The following is a 17,100-nucleotide window of genomic DNA, read 5'->3' on the forward strand; positions in this document are numbered from 1 at the left end:
AGAGGGAACCCCTTGTAAATCAAGCACTCCATTAATTGCTTTGTTACAGGACCACCTGAGGAGTACACCCAGGGGCGTGGGGTGACTGCGAGAGATGTTTACTTGTTTAGAGCGATGACGTCGACATGCACATTTCAACGTGTATTATTTAAACTGATCTTAGTTTAGGGCGCAAATGTTATGTGACAAGCTGAGCTGCTGGCGTAGGTGTGTGCTTGAAAGAGGGCGGTGTGACAGCGTGTACCTGGGCATTTTTGCCCAAGGCAGCAAAAAACCGAGGGGCGGCGCTGCTTCTGGTAAGAGAGGGGGCTGCCCTGCGGTTCAGTTCCTTCTGTAACACATGTAGCTTCAAGCTCTTTGGCCACGGTGCAGCGACTCTTGTATGTGATGTCAGCAGATACAGTGGGTGCGAACACACACACACACACCGTAGACCCGGTGCACTCCAGACAGAGATGCACAAGGAAGACACAAGCGGAGACCAGAGGCACAGCGAAGCACTGTGGGCGCAGACACACACAGACGCAGTGACCGTCACCGGAGGCACGGTGTGTGTGGGGCAGTGTCTGCGTGCGAGGGGAGGCACTGGCTGAGGAACTTGTCTCGGGGTGCACTACCGGCGGGGCCCGCGAGTCTGGCGCTGCAGAGGGCGCGCTGCCGCCTGCGGGGTGTGTTGTGAGTGCTCCGTGTGTGATTGCTCGTTGTGTGTCCGGGAGCAGCAGAGCCACCGCCAGCCCCAGGCCTGGAACGGAAGTGTGTGGAGCCGGAGCCCGTCCAGGGGGAGGCGGGGGAGCGCGGCCGGGCCGGGGAGAGGAGGAGGAGGAGGAGGAGGAAGAAGCCGCCGCCGCCGAGGCCTCCAGTCCCCGCCTCCGCCGGACGAGAGGGAGCGCAGCGGGCAGCGGCAGCAGAGGAGCACTGGGCGCGGCGGGTCACGGCGCACGGAGCTCCCTGGGGGCGGGGTCGGGCTCCGGTGAGGCTGGGCCGGGCCTGCGGCAGTGGAGGAGCATCGCCGCCGCGGAAGGAAGGAGGGCGCTGCGGGCTCTGGGCGCTGCTCGCCGTCGGCCTCGGTCTTGCATTGGGCCGCGCGCCGCTGAGCCCCGTCCTCCGCCGCGCTGCATTTTTAATGCCTTTGAACCCTCGTCCGGGTGGCTCTTGCTAGTCGCGCCTGGCCTGCTCCGGGGAGTTTCTCGGACCTGGAAGTGGCGTTCAGAGGAGACACGGAACTTTCTGGTGGGCGCGTCTGAATGACAACTTTGTTGGGACCCGGGTTTTGTTTGGTGCTCACATAAAGTGGATTTCCCCGGCCTGGATTCACGGAGCTGAGCTTCCCGGTAACTTGAGCTCGCCTCGGGAGGCAGCCGGCCCGCCGCCTGGGCCCCCAGTGCAGGGAGGGGCCCGGATTACTGGCTGGGGTAGAGAAGCCCAACAGATGAAGGGACTGCAGCTGGAAACCAGAGGTAAGGCTGGCTGCATGTCACCCGCCTGGCACGGGGGTATCTTGTCTGGGTTTCATGTCTGTAACTGCTCTGCCTCCCTGTCCTGGAGCTGCTCCTCTCGGGGCGCAGGCGGAGGGGACCCCGCTGGCACTGAAGGGGATCCAGTCCTGTGTGTACACAGACTTCTTTGTTCACAGGATCCCGGGCAGGGGCGCTCTGCTTCGAGGCACCGCTTGTCACACTTTCACAAACCGGCTCTAACTGTCCTCACACACCAGGCCGAGCTGGAAAGTAGCGCTGTGCTGTGCGCCTAAGAGGATGCAGCAAGTGTGTGAGGCGCAAACATTGTCTTCTTTCGTTTACTTCCCCATCACGGGGAAGGGGGCTGCTCTTGTGTTCCCTCTCTCGCCCTTATGTCTCCCTTTACTAACACAAGTGTTGGTGCAGAAGAGAAGTGCATAGAACTAGTAAAACTTTAAATAGTGTAAGCGTGTGTAACGCGAACCCCCAGCCACACAATGCTGAACATGGAGTAAACTTTTCAACCCATATCCTCTGATTTAATGGTACAACGATTTATTTGATCAAACACCGGCCAATGTCAGTTGAAATTCGAGGAGGTTTTGGACATGAGGGTGCCGTTAAAATGAGGATGCTCGGGTGACATTAGACCACAAAACTGCCAGTTCTATGCTTTTTCCTGATACTGCTGTCTCTCTGGATGTGGTGTTATTTCTTTGCTGTTCCTTATTTACCTGAAGTCCGCTGAAATGCGAAGGCCGCAGATACCCCCTCTGTATAGCTCGCATACCCCCTCTGTATAGCGCGCAGATACCCCCTCTGTATAGCGCGCAGAGCGCGCAGATACCCCCTCTGTATAGCGCGCAGATGCCCCTTTATATAGCCAGATGCCCCTCTGTATAGCGCAGATGCCCCTCTGTATAGCGCAGATGCCCCTCTGTATAGCCTCTCAGTTGAGGCGCATACCCGGGTCCGCTGGAGGCGGTGCAGATGGCAGTACTGGTCGCTTCACCGGGGGTGGAAGCTAAACTAGTCCTGGAGAGAGAGGTCGATACAGGCTCCATGCACAGACCGACCCCTCTGGCGCTCGGCGAATTTGAACCTGATGCAGAGAAGGGATAGGGGGGGGGGGGGGGTGTACTTCTGGGGTGGGCTCTAGTGCGAGCCTGGAGCTGCAGCCCCACTGGTGGTCTCCACTGCGGTTCTCCCGTGGGCACCCAGCGCTGCTCTGCGCCCGCGGCTTCATGTGGACCCACCGGGACCACTGTCCCCGGGCCTTGTGTCCCTCTCTCTGCGGGCTCTCGTGACGTCACACGGCGCTGCTGCCAGCAGGGATGCGTGTGTGTGTGGCACACCTCACCCTCAGACAGCAGCAGGGACAGTCACCCTCTAGCAGCGTTCTGCCCCACGACAGGGCTGCCTGAGCGCGGCATTGCCGTTTATCCCCCCCCCCGGTACGCTTGCAGCTTTCACATGCGAGATTAGTGGAGTGCATTACATCTTTTATTTTTCTTAATTTTACTGTGTATTATTGAATGTATATACATGCAATACAGTGAGAACGTGTAGATAGATGTGTTTTATAATTTGTGATGGTAAATTATGGCATACGGCTGGTGCGTGCCACACCTGTCATTCACCTTTTCACAAGGGCAAATTTAAGTGGCGTGTTGGCACCTAATTCGTTTATCAGTGTGTATGTGGAGCCTTGAAGCTTAAATGATGCTGCATTGTGAGATTAGGCCTGCGAACTAAACTGCTCTCCTCGATTCTAGGAAGCTGAAAATGTAAACACTTGTTTCTGGTCACGTGACTCGGTTGTATTTCCTTGTAACTTGCTGTTGCGTGTGGACAAAGGGAGTGTGACCTCGGACTCTGATGCTACCTCATGCTTACTTTCTCAGCCAAATAAATGCTCTCGCTGCCCGCAACGCACGATTCTTTCCTTTAGTGCCACGCACCACCCCTGGCGATGCTCGAGGAAAGCCTCGTAGCCTAGGAAGTTGGCTTGGTGAGTTCTCTGAGAGGTCACACATGGCAGAGCCCTTCCCCGTGTGCGGTTTGTTATTGGAAGCACAGGCCTGAGGTCTGAATAGATACATGATGGCACACAGCACACCCCGGTCTTGCCAGTTGCAAGAAATCTTGGTTCCATACATCACCAGAAAACCGACTTTTATTTTAGTAGGTTTCATATTAAGCCCCAGTTCCTCTCGTGTGGAATCAAGTTTTTTTTTTGCTGTTACTGGTTGAGCTGATAGTTGAAGGGTTGGTTTGTTTCTGTTATCTCGCATTCCTTGAGGGCTGTCACTGTTTCACTACTCAGCTGTAGAAGTCGGATCTTCTGTCGGTCATGTCGCGATGGCCTGCTGATGTGTGTCCCGTCTGTTCCACCCTGCTGCCAGAATAGAGGGGGTGGTGAGTTTTTGTCTTACTCGGGCCTTTTGTTGGATTTAAAGTATGGCACTTGGTAGCAGCCAGGGACTCCGTGTGGTTGACTGGTCCCTTTTGTGTTACTTTGAACTAATTCCCTCTAGCGTCTGCCGGCTGCCAAGAGCCGAAGTTGGAAATGTGCGAAAACATGAACGCCGTGTTTTGTGTGTGTTTTTTTTCCCCACTGTAAACTCAAGTTAGAGAACACTAACCATTTGTAAAACCAAATTTCACGAAGAGGCTCAGCTTAGTTACCCTTTGTTTTTTGTTTGTATTCAGGGGTCACCCACTTAAGGTACATGAGTAAACGTCTTGTGCAGCCAGCGGTGTACCCTGAGCTGGCCAGCCCAGGAGTGCAGTAATGCGAGCTGATGTGCTAGAGAGAAGCTCCTGGCATGTTTGTATTTTTTTGCCCTGAATTGTAAATCAAACAGTTGTTTCAGCCGGCGCACGGGCTGTTGCTTTTGTTTTCACTGCAGACTACTTAAGTCACTTGAACTCTCCTGGCTGGCGTCACACACCTGGACACTGGTTGCAAGCTGTTTACCTGGGCGCAAGCAAAGCGAGGGTTCCAAAGCGCCTGCGCGTTGTTCACGCTCTCCTTCGTGGCACACCTAACTGGTAGACGTGCCTGCCATTATCTTAATCGATAGTTGAAGTGAGGTGACAGCGCCGCCACTCTCGATGCTCTTGGGGGGTTCAGCTGTAGTGTCACGGAGAGCTAGAAGGCTCACTTAACTGCAGGTAGCTTTTTGCGGCTAATTGTGTGAACACATTTATAATCAGTTAAGTCAATCTTTATTCGAATATTTAAAAATAATCATTAGAGAACAGCGTAAAAATACATGTTACAAAAAAGTGGTAGAACAAATAAATATCTATTAAATAAATGTTGATTTATTCAAACTACCGATTTTAAAATGCATCCCACAGATTAGCATTTTTTAAAAACTTTTTTTAACATTTGAAGAAAACAAAATGCTGATCTGCATTTCTCTAAACTGTAGTTTCTCAAGGTTGGTAAAATGTACAGAAAAACAAACAGCAGCAACGTCTGTGGTGAGCATTCGTCACGGACAAACAAGGTCGGGTTTTGACTCCTATTAGCCCAATGGGAAACTGAGAAGACTACGTATAGTTCCCACTCTAAATCTGGTCAACAACGATCTTTTCCAAGGGGTTAAACTTATAACCATAATTAAATACGACTTGCCCCCATAGAATAGATCTCAGGACTGCATAGTGGCATAAGAATATTTTTTTGAAGTTCTCGGCCTCTCTGATGCAATTTGTACCCAGTCCAAAGTTGTCTTTGACCCATTTGCCATCCCATGGATGATAAAGGGTAGCGTCTCATGAAGCCATCGCCTGTGCAGAACGAGTGCTACCTGTGTGATATAGCAAAGCGGTGAACTTTTATATCAAATCACAGTCTCTGCTGCCCTCAATAATCCACCTATTTAGACTAGATACATCATTAGATCACAACAACTCTCTCGGAGTCTTAGGGGGAATAGGGGAAAAGGCCGCCCCCCACTCAAACAATGCTAAATCAGAATGTGGCCTATCCCTCACGACACTCTTATATAACAATAGGACTACATGAACCATCCGGGTGTGTGCATAATAGTATCACTACCCCTTCCCTTTATATTTCGAGAATTTTAGTTCATGTGTCGGTGTCAAACTACGTCAAAGTACACACAGGGTCAGTAATAAAATTGTCACAACAACCATCACTCGCACCACCAAAAAGTGTGGAAAAAGTGAGTGAGCCCCTCACGGTAGAACCGCCAATGGGGTTATCTGGCTAGTAATTGCCAGTGTACCCGCTTCTCATCATCGGTAGCTCACTCTCAAGACAGTGGAAAGAAAAAGACACAAGCACCCCAAATTAAAACAGACTCACGCTAAACCACGTTAGAAGTGTGTCTGGATCGCCAACATGTTTCGTTGCTGAATTTTACGCAACTTCGTCAGGGCATATAGGGGTTATCCACTTCTCAATTCCACTTCTAGATTATAATGACCGGGGGGTTGCATCTCTACTGCATACCTGCTCCCCCTCTCAGGTGGACTCGCCGTGTCAACAAGATCACGTGTCCTACAGGGAACCCGCCTCAGTTCAGGTTTCTGAGCCGATGTGTAACCGCTCGTTCACTCAGCATCGGCGGTTTAGCGTGAGTCTGTTTTAATTTGGGGTGCTCTCAGCCCAGAATAAAGTATGAGTGGCTAGTGAGTTCTCCAATTTTAATTTGGTGAAGAATTTTTCTTTCTTTTCTCCTGGGGTTTACTGTGAATGTGTACACTACAACAGCGATTGGAAGTTGTTATTCGCTGCTTCATGAACACCTAGTACATTGCTTGACTGTGGTGAAGCAAAAGGATTATTACATGGTGTTTGTCCTTTTCCCCGTTGTGTTTGTGTCTTTTTCTTTCCACTGTCTTGAGAGTGAGCTACCGATGATGAGAAGCGGGTACACTGGCAATTACTAGCCAGATAACCCCATTGGCGGTTCTACCGTGAGGGGCTCACTCTCTTTTTCCACACTTTTTTGGTGGTGCGAGTGATGGTTGTTGTGACAATTTTATTACTGACCCTGTGTGTACTTTGACGTAGTTTGACACCGACACATGAACTAAAATTCTCGAAATATAAAGGGAAGGAGTAGTGATACTATTATGCACACACCCGGCTGGTTCATGTAGTCCTATTGTTATATAAGAGTGTTGTGAGGGATAGGCCACATTCTGATTTAACATCATTAGATCAAACAGACAACCATAAAAGCATCTGAACTTAATTAATATTGTCCTCATCATAGTCTAAACCCAATTTTTATGTGTAAAATAATGCGGGGGACTGGTGGTAAGGCAAGTAAGGCCCCTGCAGAAGCGTTTTTCTTCCTCCTGGAGGTTATTAGCTCTGAAGTAGCCTCCAGCTCCATAAGTTAAAAAATGGCAGGCATTTACCGTTATATGTTTCCAACGAAGGTAAGATCCGTTTGCACCCCACACTCTTGGCAAAGTTAACCAAGAGGTCAGTAGATTGGCAGAGTCTTGGGAACCTGTTGGACAGACAATAATACCAGGAAGTAGCCAAGTCAAAAGTCACACCAAATTAAACAAAAGGATTATCTTTCCTAATACTTGTCCCTTTAATCCTGATAATTCTAGTTTTAGTATTCTTTGGGTCACACACCATATAAAACGTTTTAGAAAAGTTGGTCTCAAGATCAAGACTGCATATAAAGAGGAGAAAATTGTCTATTAGACCCATGAGGCCATTAGGGGTTCGAAACATTAAGACAGCATCACCTGCATACAGAAGAGCTGGCATAGGGTGTGACTTCACCAGGGGCACATCCTGGTTGTGGGTAATCAAGAATGAATACAGATTATTGACGTAAAATAAAAAAATAGGGGCAATACAACATTCTTGCTGACCAGTCCCATCCCTGTCCAGTAAAGAGGAATCGGTGCCCTCCCCAACTTCACCGATTCAGACTGAGGCAGAAACTCACATATGTCGTGAACATAAAAAGTCAGCATGGCTGGTCCAGGCCAATACTCAAGAGAAGGCAGCAGGTAATTGACAGATTAGCAGCACTACGTAGGTCCGTAAAGGCTAGGTGTAAGAGACCCTCCTTCGCTACACTGTATTTACACACGAGCAAGTGGAGATCTAGACATTACTCCAAAGTACGAAGTCCTTCTCTGAAGCCATATTTTTTTAATTAATGGTGCATGCCATTATTCTGTGCAAGGCTATGCACCTATCACTTGAGTCCACCAAGAAAATAAGCCTGTTGCAACGAGGAGCTTGTTGGTTTCTTTTTTTTTTTTTTTTTTTTACGTCTGGAGCTATTATGGCTGTATGCCAAAAAGATAGTAACTTGCTCCAACAGGCCATGTCCAATGCGTTGGTGATACCTGGTACCCAGAAATCCATTTTGTCTTTACAGAGGTCCAACCGGACTTCATTGGGCCTGGTGACTTCCCTGATGGACTCTGGGAAATCACAATAGCAACCTCTTTAATAGGTTCATTTAATTATTTGTAGATCTGTGAGGGGCTGCTAACCGCCTGACAATGGAGCGAGCTTTTGGGGTGTGTATACTTACAAAGATTTATGGTTTTTTGTATGTTTCTTAATGTAATCCAGTATTGTTCACTCATCCAGTAACAGTGGTGCACTGTAGACTCCCACGTTTCAATATGTCTCAAAAAGATGACCACCTCCATAGATACAATGCTTTATCAAGTGCTGTGGACAAAGTGCGCATTCTACATATTTGTTTTCGATTCCAGGTGCAGATGCGCTATCTCAGTGACCAGCTTTTTGTGCTTCTGAGCACTGTATGACGATTTAGGCCTATGCGGTTTATTAAAAACTGAAGACAAATTTGAAATCAAGATTGAGTTTTAAGGTAGTAACACAAATCGTTCAAATTCACGCCTTGCTCTTGGGAAGGAATGAGTCTTCATGACCTGCATTTGGTAGATAAGTTTACTGTAGCATGGAAACACAGTTGTGAGGATGAGGAGTATAGTGCTGGGAGGATTAAGATGTGGTTAAAGAATTAAGGACGAACCATGAATGAGTATGGCAGGATCAGCAGGGTATTCTCAAATCCAGGTGTAAAGCAAGTGAGAAACCAAAGGATGACACAGTCTTAGACAAATATGTGGTTCTGAGTGTTCTGTAGCTGTTTTTTTGTTAAACAGTCCTGTATTGGGATTTTTGTAGGTGTGTTTGAGGACGCTTATGTGATGCAAACCCATAGTCAATGGAAATGTTGGTGAATGGGTGAACACCACAGGTTCGGGATGCGATTAAGGCTCTGTTTCTGTTTTGATTACTGCAAGTCCAGACGAATGGTTTGGAAATATGAAGATTAAGTGTGTGCTTTATGGAAATCAAGAGATTACGAACCAGTAATATGTACTTTGTCACCGTGTGAAACAATCAGTGTTCATCACTCAGAGCTATAAAGGAAGTGTAGATCTTACAATGATCAGGACCAAGAATTAAGATGAACATATGGGTTAGAAAGCTGTGAGTCCGATAGTTTAGTGACCTTTTCTTTTTGTTTTTAAATATATGTTTATTTTGTATTTGAGAACAATACAGAAGGAGATATTGCATAAGTAATGTAACCAAAATAGAAAGCTATTCCTTCGATAGGATAAAAAAAAGAGTAGAAACAATGAACTATTTGCCCCCACCCACCCCCTCCCAAGACACCAAACAGAATGTATCCAGTGTTTTACAAATCTCCGCACCCCAGTTTGTGTGGCAAAATGGCTTGTAATAATATATTCCTTAATTCCAGGGCGTATCTGGTCCTTCTCACCTACTTTTCTCAAACCGCTCCTAAGAGTAGTGGTGTAGCCATCTGCCCCAGATCCTGCAATTTTTTTTAGGGCATCTCTGTGAGGCATGGGTGTTTTTTTCAGCCATCATAGACATATCCATATCCCTTTTCTATTCATGTATAGCCGGCATTGATTTACCCCCAATATCTTGCAATATCCCTTTTGGCAACTACAAGGCCAAGCCCACAAAGCAACAGCTGGGCACGTGGCAAATCAATATAATTCGGAATTCTCAGTATAAGGAATTTGGGGTCCAAAGAAAGTTCAGCCGAGAGTATACGGCCCCGTTCCCATACAATATCCCCCCAATAATCCTGAATTAGGGATCAGCCCAAAACCGTATGGAAGAAGGTACCCTCTTCTCTTTTACATCTTATACAATACAGGGTCGGCGCCCGCCTCATCGCATGCAATGGCATCTATCATAAATAATGTACTCGATGTCAAATTGTGAATTGAACTTGTCGGACTCTGGCCTTAATTGCAACTTGCCGTGGGTGCATTAGGGCGGCCTCCCAGTCAATGTTTTTAAGCATTCCCACATCCTCTTTCCCCTTAAGTTATGTAGATTATCAGACATATTGTTGTTGAGAGTTTTATATGTTAGAGAAATCACTCTTCATCCAATATCTTCCGCTAGGAGCCGTCCTTCCAATGGGGCATATTCCGGAATACTCTCCCTGGGGAGACCCTCAGCCCTCCAAGCGTGCATATTTTAGGAATTGGGTAGAACTCATCCCATGATCTCGCTGGAGTGAGGAAAACCGCATAACCCCCCCTCAATGATGTATCTCACCATGGACACCCCAATCGGGTCCCAAGCCTCACATCCCTGTAATTTTTCATTTCAGGGAGCCACCTCCCAACCCACAGAGGTGTTTCTCTAGTAAGTTTCCCGTGCCAACCTATAGCCCTCCTGGCCTTGTCCCATGCCACTACTGCCACTTGTGTGGCTGGGAGGAGACACCCCCCATATAAATAGTGGAGACAAGATCCACCGCCCCACTGAGCACGCTGCAACCGCAATGTTGAATGATCCAAGGGGCAAACATCCAGTTGTTCATATTAATAAGGTGTGCTGCCCAATAGTAGGCTTGCATGTCTGGGAGTGCAAGTCCGCCATTATATTGGTTGTGTTGTAACATTTCAGGGCAATTCTGGGGTGTTTACCATCCCACAGTAGGGTTCACATATCACTATTGATCAGCTGGAAGGTCTCAGGTGGGATCTTATAATAGGTATTCTGCAGGACATAAAGCAGTTTGGGTAAGGAAATCATTTTAAACATGGCTGCCCTTCTCAACTATGTATGGGGCAACCATCTCCATCTTGCCATGTCTTCTCCACAAGTTCGCACCACCCTCCCAAGATTATGTGCGTAACAGGTTTCCATTTCTGGTGTCATAAATAAACCCAGGTAATTGAAACCATGGGTAGCGAGGGTCAAGCGACGTGGGAGTGGGGGTATCTCTAGCCCCTGCTCTGGGAGTAAAAGGACTGACTTATCCCAATTAATGCTGTAGCCCGAGCAGCTCCCATATTCCTCGAAAAGTTGGAAAGTCGAGGGGCGAGACAGTGAAGGGTCCGTCAGATAAAGCAGGATATCATCTGCGTAAAGCGAGATAATTTTTTCAATCCTGGATTCTCCCTTAATTTTAAAGCCTCGGATCCTAGGGTGGTTACGTACAGTGCAGGCTAGTGGCTCAAGGGTGAGAGCGAAAAGAAAAGGGGACAGAGGGCATCCCTGCCTAGTGTTTCTACCGATAGGGATGCCCTCTGCTGACAATAACCCGTTAACGTGAACCATTGCCGATGGGGTTTGATATAGCTTGATCCATCTCCTGTAGTGGGAACCAAAACCGAATTTAAGAAGGGTACCATCAAGAAAAGGCCAATGTACTGCAATGAATGCCTTTTCCGCATCAGGTGCAAGAAAACATGCAGATCTGAACGACCCTTTATTTCGTTCAACCAGTTGTGTGTTCTAAGAAGATTATGTTGGGTCGATCTCTCAGGCATGAAGCCCGATTGATCCCTATGTATTAATGGTGTAATGATCTGGAGAAGTCTGGAGACCAGTATATTATCCATGATTTTGGCTTTCATGTTGAGTAAAGATATCAGGTGATATGAGTCGCAGCGTCCAATAGGCTTGCCATCTTTGAGGTTTACCACAATTACTGCCCACCTAAGGTCTGAGGGAAGGGCACCCTGTGTTTAGTGACATTTTCAAGAGGAATCGAAATGCAAAAAAGAGTGAGTTGACATCCGGGGAAGATTATTCGTTCTGTTTTGCAGTTGTATGTTAAAAGCTGCATTGTCGTAAAAAGGTGTTCAAAATATTCATAATTGTCTTTTGCTCTTTTAAGTCGTTTCTGTTGTGAAGCCTAGCTCCAAGAAGCATGGAACTGACTGCTTTAGAGAACGCCGTTTAGTATCATCGAAGCGGCGTCTCGACCATGAGTTGCTATACTTTTGTTAGTGGGACTTGACGGTTCAGTTAACCCTATATACAAAAGCCAGGATGTGCCTGAGATGGGCCATGCTGTGTGTCTGGCATGAGACTGCATGATGGACAATGTTATTTACATTCTACATCTCCCTTGAATATTACCCGCTTCGCGTTCTCATCGCGGTGTAAATTTGTAATGAATAAAAACCAGGAGCTAAATGAAAACTTGTGTCTAATCAAGGGATGTATGCATGCTTTTGGGATTTAAAGAGTGCAAACCTAGCTGGGGAGCTGCAGAGCGCTACACAGGGAACATTTCACCCAAGAAGGGACCATCATGGGGGAAGGTCCAGGGTCTCTGTGTATCATCTTGTGCCTCTGTGTTATTGCCTGTGCTCTATAATGAAATAAATAAAATAAATACAACATAAATATAAACGCTCTGGGGGTCAGTAGGCAGCTCACCAGGGAGGAGCTACTACCCATCCTCAAAAACGAAAATGCTCTGAGCTGTCCCCAGTCTGACCTGTGCTGAAGGGATGGAGGGACAGCGCCACTGATGCTTCATTCATAGTGAGAGGCTGCACGCGCGAGGCAGACTGCTGTTTCATAAGCTTGTCTGAGTCTCTCCCTAGGAGATTAATATCTGGTCAGATTTCCTCCAATTTAACTACTTTGTGGATGGAACCCCTTTAGCAACGTCTGTGTCCTTATCTATAGGAAGCGGTAGCATTTGGCATGGGTATGACCATTGGCTGTCAAGAAACGTCTGTGTCTAGGCCCCCAGTGTACTATTTCAGTCGTTTAGATGTTGACACACTATTCAAAGCTCTGCATTTGGGTTATTAATATCGTTTCTGAGCAGTGTAATCTTCTTAACATTTACACACTGTATTTTTGTTTCTATTCACATCCCGAATACTGCAATTAGAATACTGCAACAAAAAAAAATAGCAAGAAAGCAAGTCCTTTTTAGGTTTTGCCTAGCGAAAGCTGCGCTCTGCGCAGCTTTTCGCGCAGGCGAAATCCTGTTGAGAACTGTAGGGTGCTTTGGGTCGGCCCTCGTCATTGATTGGCTGGCTCCGTAAACGGAGCCTTGCCATTGGACGAGGGGCCTGTCCGTCAATGCCGGACCAGACACGGGGGCGTTCCTGACATTCTTTGCCTTTTGCCGACGTCACGCGACGCCGGGAACGCCCCCGAGTCTGGTCCGGCATTGCCGGCACCTCCCTTGCTCTACTGTCATCACCACAACACTGCGCCCATTTTATCCCAAGCTAAACACTCGGAGAGGCGCAGTGACCGGGTCTTTGAAGGCCGCTCTCCCAATGAAAACAAGTTTTCTCTCCGAGTCAGCACGAGCAGGAAGACGAGCAGCGCGCCTCCCAGCTGGCCTCTCGCATCAGCATCCAGAGCTGCCCTGCGCGGTGTGTAGCTTCAGTGGAGCTTCAGAGTGCAGAGTGGAGCTTCAGAGTGGAGCTTCAGAGTGCAGAGTGGAGCTTCAGAGTGGAGCTTCAGAGTGCAGAGTGGAGCTTCAGAGTGGAGCTTCAGAGTGGAGCTTCAGAGTGGAGCTTCAGAGTGGAGCTTCAGAGTGGAGCTTCAGAGTGGAGCTTCAGAGTGCAGAGTGGAGCTTCAGAGTGGAGCTTCAGAGTGCAGAGTGGAGCTTCAGAGTGGAGCTTCAGAGTGCAGAGTGGAGCTTCAGAGTGGAGCTTCAGGGTGGAGCTTCAGAGTGCAGAGTGGAGCTTCAGAGTGGAGCTTCAGAGTGGAGCTTCAGAGTGGAGCTTCAGAGTGGAGCTTCAGAGTGCAGAGTGGAGCTTCAGAGTGGAGCTTCAGAGTGCAGAGTGGAGCTTCAGAGTGCAGATTCAGAGTGGAGCTTCAGAGTGCAGAGTGGAGCTTCAGAGTGCAGATTCAGAGTGGAGCTTCAGAGTGCAGAGTGGAGCTTCAGAGTGCAGATTCAGAGTGGAGCTTCAGAGTGCAGAGTGGAGCTTCAGAGTGCAGATTCAGAGTGGAGCTTCAGAGTGCAGAGTGGAGCTTCAGAGTGGAGCTTCAGAGTGCAGAGTGGAGCTTCAGAGTGCAGAGTGGAGCTTCAGAGTGCAGAGTGGAGCTTCAGAGTGGAGCTTCAGAGTGGAGCTTCAGAGTGGAGCTTCAGAGTGGAGCTTCAGAGTGGAGCTTCAGAGTGGAGCTTCAGAGTGGAGCTTCAGAGTGGAGCTTCAGAGTGGAGCTTCAGAGTGGAGCTTCAGAGTGGAGCTTCAGAGTGGAGCTTCAGAGTGCAGAGTGGAGCTTCAGAGTGCAGATTCAGAGTGGAGCTTCAGAGTGCAGAGTGGAGCTTCAGAGTGGAGCTTCAGAGTGCAGAGTGGAGCTTCAGAGTGCAGAGTGGAGCTTCAGAGTGCAGAGTGGAGCTTCAGAGTGGAGCTTCAGAGTGCAGAGTGGAGCTTCAGAGTGGAGCTTCAGAGTGCAGAGTGGAGCTTCAGAGTGCAGAGTGGAGCTTCAGAGTGCAGAGTGGAGCTTCAGAGTGGAGCTTCAGAGTGCAGAGTGGAGCTTCAGAGTGGAGCTTCAGAGTGCAGAGTGGAGCTTCAGAGTGGAGCTTCAGAGTGCAGAGTGGAGCTTCAGAGTGGAGCTTCAGAGTGCAGAGTGGAGCTTCAGAGTGGAGCTTCAGAGTGGAGCTTCAGAGTAGAGCTTCAGAGTGGAGCTTCAGAGTGCAGAGTGGAGCTTCAGAGTGGAGCTTCAGAGTGGAGCTTCAGAGTGGAGCTTCAGAGTGGAGCTTCAGAGTGGAGCTTCAGAGTGGAGCTTCAGAGTGGAGCTTCAGAGTGGAGCTTCAGAGTGGAGCTTCAGAGTGGAGCTTCAGAGTGCAGAGTGGAGCTTCAGAGTGGAGCTTCAGAGTGCAGAGTGGAGCTTCAGAGTGGAGCTTCAGAGTGCAGAGTGGAGCTTCAGAGTGGAGCTTCAGAGTGGAGCTTCAGAGTGGAGCTTCAGAGTGGAGCTTCAGAGTGGAGCTTCAGAGTGGAGCTTCAGAGTGGAGCTTCAGAGTGGAGCTTCAGAGTGGAGCTTCAGAGTGGAGCTTCAGAGTGGAGCTTCAGAGTGGAGCTTCAGAGTGGAGCTTCAGAGTGGAGCTTCAGAGTGGAGCTTCAGAGTGGAGCTTCAGAGTGGAGCTTCAGAGTGCAGAGTGGAGCTTCAGAGTGCAGAGTGGAGCTTCAGAGTGCAGAGTGGAGCTTCAGAGTGCAGATTCAGAGTGCAGAGTGGAGCTTCAGAGTGCAGATTCAGAGTGGAGCTTCAGAGTGCAGAGTGGAGCTTCAGAGTGGAGCTTCAGAGTGCAGAGTGGAGCTTCAGAGTGGAGCTTCAGAGTGCAGAGTGGAGCTTCAGAGTGGAGCTTCAGAGTGGAGCTTCAGAGTGGAGCTTCAGAGTGGAGCTTCAGAGTGGAGCTTCAGAGTGGAGCTTCAGAGTGGAGCTTCAGAGTGGAGCTTCAGAGTGGAGCTTCAGAGTGGAGCTTCAGAGTGGAGCTTCAGAGTGCAGAGTGGAGCTTCAGAGTGCAGAGTGGAGCTTCAGAGTGGAGCTTCAGAGTGCAGAGTGGAGCTTCAGAGTGCAGAGTGGAGCTTCAGAGTGCAGATTCAGAGTGGAGCTTCAGAGTGCAGAGTGGAGCTTCAGAGTGGAGCTTCAGAGTGGAGCTTCAGAGTGGAGCTTCAGAGTGCAGAGTGGAGCTTCAGAGTGGAGCTTCAGAGTGGAGCTTCAGAGTGGAGCTTCAGAGTGGAGCTTCAGAGTGGAGCTTCAGAGTGGAGCTTCAGAGTGGAGCTTCAGAGTGGAGCTTCAGAGTGCAGATTCAGAGTGGAGCTGCAGATTCAGAGTGGAGCTTCAGAGTGCAGAGTGGAGCTTCAGAGTGGAGCTTCAGAGTGCAGAGTGGAGCTTCAGAGTGCAGAGTGGAGCTTCAGAGTGGAGCTTCAGAGTGCAGAGTGGAGCTTCAGAGTGGAGCTTCAGAGTGGAGCTTCAGAGTGGAGCTTCAGAGTGGAGCTTCAGAGTGGAGCTTCAGAGTGGAGCTTCAGAGTGGAGCTTCAGAGTGGAGCTTCAGAGTGGAGCTTCAGAGTGGAGCTTCAGAGTGGAGCTTCAGAGTGGAGCTTCAGAGTGGAGCTTCAGAGTGCAGATTCAGAGTGGAGCTTCAGAGTGCAGATTCAGAGTGCAGATTCAGAGTGGAGCTTCAGAGTGCAGATTCAGAGTGCAGATTCAGAGTGCAGATTCAGAGTGGAGCTTCAGAGTGGAGCTTCAGAGTGGAGCTTCAGAGTGCAGATTCAGAGTGGAGCTTCAGAGTGCAGAGTGGAGCTTCAGAGTGGAGCTTCAGAGTGCAGAGTGGAGCTTCAGAGTGGAGCTTCAGAGTGGAGCTTCAGAGTGGAGAGTGGAGCTTCAGAGTGCAGATTCAGAGTGGAGCTTCAGAGTGGAGAGTGGAGCTTCAGAGTGGAGCTTCAGAGTGGAGCTTCAGAGTGCAGAGTGGAGCTTCAGAGTGGAGCTTCAGAGTGGAGCTTCAGAGTGGAGCTTCAGAGTGGAGCTTCAGAGTGGAGCTTCAGAGTGGAGCTTCAGAGTGGAGCTTCAGAGTGGAGCTTCAGAGTGGAGCTTCAGAGTGGAGCTTCAGAGTGGAGCTTCAGAGTGGAGCTTCAGAGTGGAGCTTCAGAGTGCAGCTTCAGAGTGGAGCTTCAGAGTGCAGAGTGGAGCTTCAGAGTGCAGAGTGGAGCTTCAGAGTGCAGAGTGGAGCTTCAGAGTGCAGAGTGGAGCTTCAGAGTGCAGAGTGGAGCTTCAGAGTGGAGCTTCAGAGTGCAGAGTGGAGCTTCAGAGTGGAGCTTCAGAGTGCAGAGTGGAGCTTCAGAGTGGAGCTTCAGAGTGCAGAGTGGAGCTTCAGAGTGGAGCTTCAGAGTGCAGAGTGGAGCTTCAGAGTGGAGCTTCAGAGTGGAGCTTCAGAGTGGAGCTTCAGAGTGGAGCTTCAGAGTGGAGCTTCAGAGTGGAGCTTCAGAGTGGAGCTTCAGAGTGGAGCTTCAGAGTGGAGCTTCAGAGTGGAGATTCAGAGTGGAGATTCAGAGTGGAGATTCAGAGTGGAGCTTCAGAGTGCAGAGTGGAGCTGCAGAGTGCAGATTCAGAGTGCAGGGTGGAGCTTCAGAGTGCAGATTCAGAGTGGAGCATCAGAGTGCAGATTCAGAGTGGAGCTTCAGAGTGCAGAGTGGAGCTTCAGAGTGGAGCTTCAGAGTGGAGCTTCAGAGTGGAGCTTCAGAGTGGAGCTTCAGAGTGGAGCTTCAGAGTGGAGCTTCAGAGTGGAGCTTCAGAGTGGAGCTTCAGAGTGGAGCTTCAGAGTGGAGCTTCAGAGTGGAGCTTCAGAGTGGAGCTTCAGAGTGGAGCTTCAGAGTGGAG

General features: G+C 49.1%; 1 protein-coding gene across 5 annotated transcripts in view; it reads left to right on the plus strand.

Moving 5' to 3' along the window:
* The first annotated feature begins 447 nt into the window (after nucleotides 1–447).
* ERBIN (erbb2 interacting protein) overlaps nucleotides 448–17,100 on the plus strand; it is a 912,789-nt gene continuing 896,136 nt past the window's right edge. For 2 of the 5 annotated variants that reach the window (XM_078675167.1, XM_078675172.1), the window contains exon 1: nucleotides 448–1,457. The gene's annotated coding sequence lies outside the window, so the exon portion shown is untranslated. The remainder of the gene's footprint in view (nucleotides 1,458–17,100) is intronic. The other 3 variants (XM_078675168.1, XM_078675173.1, XM_078675169.1) reach the window with 2 other exon arrangements.

This window comes from Lissotriton helveticus, chromosome 2_1 (assembly GCF_964261635.1).
Source record: "Lissotriton helveticus chromosome 2_1, aLisHel1.1, whole genome shotgun sequence".
In the NCBI taxonomy this organism is placed as follows: Eukaryota; Metazoa; Chordata; class Amphibia; order Caudata; family Salamandridae; genus Lissotriton; species Lissotriton helveticus.